Source organism: Hemicordylus capensis, chromosome 3 (genome assembly GCF_027244095.1).
Source record: "Hemicordylus capensis ecotype Gifberg chromosome 3, rHemCap1.1.pri, whole genome shotgun sequence".
In the NCBI taxonomy this organism is placed as follows: domain Eukaryota; kingdom Metazoa; phylum Chordata; class Lepidosauria; order Squamata; family Cordylidae; genus Hemicordylus; species Hemicordylus capensis.
In genome coordinates, this window is record NC_069659.1 from 373,983 (window position 1) to 381,748 (window position 7,766).

The following is a 7,766-nucleotide window of genomic DNA, read 5'->3' on the forward strand; positions in this document are numbered from 1 at the left end:
TTGAAAGTGGCCTGCCCTCCCTCCTGCTCTTACTCCCCTGCAACTGGTACTGAGAGGCATCCTGCCTTGGAGGCTGGAGGAGGCCTACAGCCCTCTGACTAGTAGCTGTTGAGAGACCTCTCCTCCATGAAGTTATCCAAACCCCTCTTAAAGCCTTCCAGGTTGTTGGCTGTCACAACATCTTGTGGCAGAGAATTCCACAAGTTGATTACACGTTGTGTGGAAAAGTACTTCCGTTTGCTGGTCCTCGATTTCCTGGCAATCAGTTTCATGGGATGACCCCTGGTTCTAGAGAGAAGAATTTCTCTCTGTCCACTTTCTCCACCCCATGCATGATTGTATAGACCTCTATCATGTCCCCCCACAGTCGTCTTTTTTCTAAACTAAATAGCCCCAGGTGTTGTAGTCTTGCCTCATATGAAATGTGCTCTAGGCCCCTGATCATCTTGGTTGCCCTCTTCTGCACCTTTTGCAGTTCAACAATGTCCTTCTTTAGATGTGGTGACCAGAATTGTACGCAGTACTCCAAGTGTGGCCGCACCATAGTTTTGTATAAGGGCATTATAATGTTAGCCGTTTTATTTTCAATCCACTTTCTAATTATCCCTAGCATGGAATTGGCCTTTTTTACAGCTGCCGCACATTGAGTCGACACTTTCAACGAGCTGTCCACCACCACCCCAAGATCCCTCTCCTGGTCCATCACCGACAGCTCGGATCCCATCAGCATATACTTTAAGTTGGGGTTTTTCATCCCAATGTGCATCACTTGACACTTGCCAACATTGAACAGCATTTGCCACTTTATTGCCCATTCACCCAGTTTGGAGAGATCCTTTTGGAGCTCCTCACAATCCGTTTTGGATTTCACTACCCCAAAGAGTTCAGTATAGTCTTCAAATCTGGCCACATCGCTGCTTACCCCTACTTCTAGATCATTTATGAATAAATTAAAAAGCACCGGTCCTGGTACAGATCCCTGGGGGGACCCCACGTCTTACTTCCCTCCATTGTGAAAACTCTCCATTTATACCTACCCTCTGTTTCCTGTCTTTCAACCAGTTAGCAATTCACACATGTACTTGTCCCCTTATCCCATGACCGCTAAGTTTCCTCAGGAGTCTTTGATGAGGAACTTTGTTGAAAGCTTTTTGGAAGTCTAGGTATACTATGTCAACTGAATCACCTTGATCCACACACTTATTGACACTCTCAAAGAACTCCAAAAGGTTGGTGAGGCAAGATTTACCTTCTTCATTTCCTTCTCAAGTCATATGTTCTCTAAATTTTGAAGCCCCAAACATGTTAGCCTTTCTTCATTCCTCCTTTAATTATCATTTATTTATTTATTTATTTACCAAAATCAAAATCTCTAGGCAGCGAACAGAATTAAAACATAATATAAACTATAACACATTTAAAATGCATAAAAAGATAAAAATCATCATAAATAAAAACACATTAAAATTTAAAAATTTGGTCTCGAAGGCCTGGGAAAATAGATATGTCTTCAGGGTCCTCCTAAAAACCAACAGGAGAGGAGAGCTGGTCTTGTGGTAGCAAACATGACTTGTTCCCATAGCTAAGCAGGGTCTGCCCTGGTTGCATATGAATGGGAGACTTGATGTGTGAGCACTGCAAGATATTCCCCTTAAGGGGATGGAGCTGCCCTGGGAAGAACAGAAGGTTCCAAGTTCCCTCCCTGGCAGCATCTCCAAGATAGGGCTGAGAGAGATTCCTGCCTGCAACCTTGGAGAAGCCGCTGCCAGTCTGTGAAGACAATACTGAGCTAGATAGACCAATGGTCTGCCTCGGTATAGGGCAGTTTCCTATGTTCCTAACAGAGAAGGAGATGCTCTTATTTCAGCAGGGAGCGAGTTCCAAAGCTCTGGGGCAGCCACAGAGAAGGCCCGGTCCCGAGTTGCCTCCAAACAAGTTGGCGGCAACCATAACTGGACCTCTCCAGATTATCTTATAGGTGACATGGAGAGGAGAGCTGGTCTTGTGGTAGCAAGCATGGCTTATCCCCTTAGCTATGCAGGGTCTGCCCTGGTTGTACAGTTGTCCCTCGACTTACGAACTACTCGACATCCGAAATTTTCGACTTACCGCACGCTTACGAATTTTTCGAAGTCGCACAGGCGACTTCGAAGTCGCGCAGGCGCTTCGAAGTCTTGCAGGCGCGCGAAAGGCTTCCTAGAAGCCAGTTGCAGCCCAGCCGGCAAGGGGGAAGGGGACGGCAGGGAGTTCTCCTGCCGTCCTCTTAAATGGGGCTAGATTTGGAAACAAGGGGGCGGCGGGGGACCTCTGAGGAGCTTCAGGGGACGGCCACCAGCCGAGGGGGACTGAGCTTGAAGGGGGCGGCAGGGACTGGGAGCAATCCTGCTGCCCCGATTATGGCTACGAGAAGCGGGAGCCCGCGCCGAGGGAGATTGAAGCGCCGCCCGATTACTACAAGGAATACAGTACAGTACAGTGCCTTACTTTCATGGAAGGGGTGAGTAAAGCCCCCCCGCTTTTCGCTCCGGAACGAATTAATCAGTTTCCAATGCATTCCTATGGGAAACCGCTTTTCAACTTACGAACTTTTCGACCTACGAGTATGCATTCGGAACGGATTAAGTTCGTAAGTCGAGGGACCACTGTATATGGATGGGAGACTTGATGTGTGAGCACTGTAAGATATTCCCCTTAGGGGATGGAACTGCTCTGGAAAGTTCCAAGTTCTCAAGTTCCTTCTTGGGCATTCCAAGATATGGGCTGAGAGACACTCTTGCCTGCAACCTTGGAGAAGCTGCTGACAGTCTGTGTAGACAATACTGACCTAGATGGACCTATTGTCTGACTCAGTATATGGCAGCTTCCTATGTTTCTATGACAGAGTTCATGACAAAGAAGGCACTCTCTTAAGTACCCTGGACCTAAGCCATTAAGAGGTAATAACCAGTACTTTGTATTACGTTTGGAAACATATTGGCAGCCAGTGCAGTTTTTAGAATCAGTGTAAACCCAGAGACCAATCTGGCTGCTGCATTCTGTACCAATTGCAGTTTCCGAACTACATACAAAGGCAGCCCCACGTAGAGTGCATTACAGTAGTCAAGCCTAGAGGTTACCAGCATATGTACCACCGTTGTAAGGTCATTTGTCTCCAGAAATGGACATATCTGGTGTATCAGCTGAAGCTGATAAAAAGCACTCCTGGCCACTGCCTCAACCTGAGAGACCAGGGAGAGTTTGGGATCCGGGAGCACTCCCTGACTACAAACCTGACCTTTTAGGGGGCATGTAACACCATCCAAAACAGGCAGATCTAAACCATCTCTTGGATCCTGACCCCCTACAGACAGTACCTCCATCTTATTTGGTTTCAGCATCAGCCTGTTATCCCACATCCAACCCAATATCGCCTCCAGGCAGGCACTTAAGGGGGTCATGCAATTTCCTGATGACGTTGGTATGGAGAAATAGAATACAGTATGGAGCCCTGTGGAACACCATGCTTTAGCTCTCATTTTTCAGAGCAACTGTCTCTAAGCAACACCATCTGGAATCTGCAAGAGAGGTAGGAATGAAACCACTGTAAAACAGTGCCACCCAATCCCGCCTCCTTGAAGCAACAGTTGGAAGCCTACTCTGGGAGGTTGGAAGGCTACTCTGGGAAGAGCAGACACAGCTGAGAAGCTGAGAATTTGAGCAAGCCCTTCCAAACATCTAGCCTTTCCCCCTTCAAACAAACTAACAGGAAGAGGGGAGTTCTGCAGGGGCTGTTTCTCTTTCAGGGGTAGGTCTTAGTCTCTCTATCTCTGTGTGTGTTACTTGTTAGGGTTAAGATATCACAGGGCTAGGAGTTCGTAGGGTTACCTAAAGGCACTGTTTACTAAGTAGTGGGGGTGGAGTCAGCTAGGGCTGGGAGGGGCCCCACATTCCTTCCTTTGACTCACATCCTGTGTGACAGTTGGAAGCCTACTCTACATATGAGGTGAAGGCCCGAGAGCATGGCGAACAGAGCATAGCGAACAGGGATAGCAAACAGGACGTTGGAGTTTTGCAGGAGTTTAGCGGGAAGTGTGCGGGGGAGCCTGGAACAAGACCCTGCAATCACAAGGAGCACAAGGAGCCTGGTGGAGAAGAGAACATAAGTACATATCCCTCCCTCATATCCCTCATATTCTTGGGAAAGGCTGTTTGGACAGTTAAATAGCTGACCATTACAGCTGAGACCTATCCTAAAATACTGTAAACAGCCAGCAAAAACAGTATGAAGATAGAAGGACAGCAGGGGAAGGGGCACTTCCCAGTGTATTGCACAGAGTGCCACATGTATGACTATTTGCCCCATGGGCAGAAGTCATGGGTGTGTGCTCAGTGCAAGGAGCTCCTGGCTCTCAGGGAACAAATTTGTTCCCTTGAGACCAAGGTGGCGGATCTGGAGAAGCTCAGAGAGACAGAGAGGCATGTGGACGAGACCTTCAGGGATGTGATAGAGGCATCCCACTCCAGGGCTGGTAGCTCCTCTGCTGTAAGGGAGAATGAAGGTCTTGGGCGAGGAGGACATCGGTCTGAGGAAGAGGGAAATGCTCCTTTAGAAGGGACCCCTTCCGTGGATGATGAGCCCATATCCTCTTGCACAGGGGATACTCCTCTGGGGGGTGGGGGCCTCCTTGTAGTTGGTGATTCAATCATTAGAGGTATGGAGAGATGGGTTTGTGACCCTCGTGTTGACCACACAGTGACTTGCCTGCCTGGTGCGAAGGTTGCGGACATTATGCCGCGTCTAGACAGGCTCCTTGGCAGTGCTGGGGAGGAGACAGCTGTCGTGGTGCACGTCGGCACCAAGGATGTGGGGAAATGCAGTCGGGAGGTCCTGGAAGCCAAATTGAGGCTGTTAGGTAGCGTATTGAAGTCCAGGACCCCCAAGGTAGCATTCTCAGAAATGCTACCTGTTCCACGCGCAAGTACAGTGAGACAGGCAGAGCTGAGGGGTTTCAATGTGTGGATGCGACATTGGTGCCGGGAGGAGGGGTTTAGATTTGTTAGGCACTGGGACACATTTTGGGGCAAGCAAGGCCTGTACAAAAGGGACGGGCTGCACTTGAGCCAAGATGGAACCAGATATCTGGCGCTTAAAATCAAAAAGGTTGCAGGGCAGCTTTTAAAATGACACCTGGGGAACAGCCGATGGGAGCTGGGCAGTATCCCATTTGGCAAAAGCCATCCTTTAAAGTGTGAGGCTGCAAAGAATTCAAATAAAACAGAAGGGGACAGAGCAGAACCACATAAAGAGCAGATGGGTGCCTGTGCCAGTAGGTCAAAGAGTCAAAAGAATAGCATACATCAGGGGAGAGATTCAGTGTATTGGTGCTTGTATGCCAATGCCAGAAGCCTCCGAGCCAAGATGGGTGAGCTGGAGTGCTTGGTTGCTAACACAGAAATAGACATAGTGGGCATAACAGAAACATGGTGGAACAGTGAGAACCAGTGGGACACTGTTATCCCTGGATATAAACTCTATAGAAAGGACAGGGCGGGGTGCCTTGGAGAAGGGCTAGCACTGTATGTTAAAGAAGGGATAGAATCTAACAAGCTAGAAAACCTAGGTGGACCGGAGTCCTCCAAAGAAACCTTGTGGGTGACAAATACAAGGCCTGAAAGGAATCATGCTACTGGGGATGTGCTATCGCCCTCTGGATCATAATGCCGACAGTGACTGGGAGATGCAGGAGGAAATCAGGGAGGTGTCAAGTAGAGGCAGGGCTGTAATTATGGGTGATTTCAATTACCCACACATAGACTGGGTAAATTTACATTCAAGTCATGACAAAGAGGTCAGATTTCTAGATACGCTAAATGACTGTGCCCTAGAACAGTTGGTCATGGAACCAACCAGAGAGAAGGCGACCTTGGATCTAATTCTGAGTGACACCCAGGACCTGGTGCATGACGTCAGTGTCATTGACCTTTTAGGGAACAGTGACCACAGTGCCATCAAATTCAGCATACATGCGGGGAGAGAATCACCAAGGAAGTCTAACACAGACATTTTGAATTTCAGAAGAGGAAACTTCTCCAAAATGAGGAGTATGGTGAAAAGAAAGCTGAGGGGGAAGATCAGGAGAGTCACTTTGCTCCAGAGTGCATGGAGTTTTCTCAAAACCACAATACTAGAAGCCCAGTCAGCTTGTATACCCAAAAGGAGGAAAGGTACCACTAAGTCCAGGAGGATGCCAGCATGGCTAACGGGTACCGTCAAAGAAGCCATAAAAGGGAAGAAGACTTCCTTCCAAAATTGGAAGGCCTGTCCAAATGAAGAGAACAGAAAGGAACACAAACTCTGGCAAAAGAAATGCAAGGTGACAATAAGGGAGGCAAAAAGAGATTTTGAGGAACATTTAGCCAAAAGTATCAAGGGGAATAACAAAAACTTCTAAGTACATCAAAAGCAGGAAACCTGCCAGGGAGGCGGTTGGGCCATTAGACAATGAGGGAGTGAAAGGGATTATTCAGGAGAATATGGAGGTTGCAGAGAAACTGAATGAGTTCTTTGCGTCTGTCTTCACGGCAGAGGATACTGAGCATATACCTGTTCCTGAACCAGGCTGTTTAGGGATGGAGGCTAGAGAGCTGAGTCAGAGAGAAGTGACAAGGGATGATGTTCTAAACTGTCTGGAAAAACTGAAAGCTAACAAATCACCAGGGCCGGATGGCATCCATCCAAGAGTCCTCAAAGAACTCAACTGTGAAATTGCCAACCTCCTTGCTAAAATATTTAACTTATCCCTGAAATCGGGCTCTGTACCAGAGGACTGGAGAGTAGCAAATGTAACACCGATTTTCAAAAAGGGATCCAGGGGCGATCCGGGAAATTACAGGCTGGTTAGCCTAACGTCCATTCCGGGCAAATTGATGGAAAGCATGCTCAAGGATAAAATTGTAAAGCACCTAGAAGAACAGGCCCTGCTGGGAGTGAGCCAGCATGGCTTCCACAAAGGTAAATCTTGCCTCACCAACCTTTTGGACTTCTTTGAGAGTGTCGAGTGTGTGGATCAAGGTGATCCAGTTGACATAGTCTACCTGGATTTCCAAAAAGCTTTTGACAAAGTTCCTCATCAAAGACTCCTGAGGAAACTTAGCAGTCATGGGATAAGTTGACAAGTACATGTGTGGATTGCTAACTGGTTGAAAGACAGGAAACAGAGGGTAGGTATTAATGGAGAGTTTTCACAATGGAGGGAAGAAATGGGGTCCCCCAGGGATCTGTACTGGGAACGTTGCTTTTTAATTTATTCATAAATGATCTAGAAGCAGGGGTAAGCAGCGATGTGGCCAAATTTGCAGATGATACCAAACTCTTCCGGGTAGTGAAATCCGAAACGGATTGTGAGCAGCTCCAAAAGGATCTCTCCAAACGGGGGGGGTGGGCGACAAAATGGCATATGCGGTTCAATGTTAGCAAGTGTCAAGTGATGCACATTGGGACAAAAAACCCCAACTTCAAGTATACGCTGATGGGATCCGAGATGTCGGTGACGGACCAGGAGAGGGATCTTGGGGTGGTGGTGGACAGCTCGTTGAAAGTGTCGACTCAATGTGCGGCAGCTGTAAAAAAGGCCAATTCCATGCTAGGGATAATTAGAAAGTGGATTGAAAATAAAACGGCTAACATTTTAATGCCCTTATACAAAACTATGGTGCGACCACACTTGGAGTACTGCGTACAATTCTGGTCACCACATCTTAAAAAGGACATTGTTGGAGAAGGTACA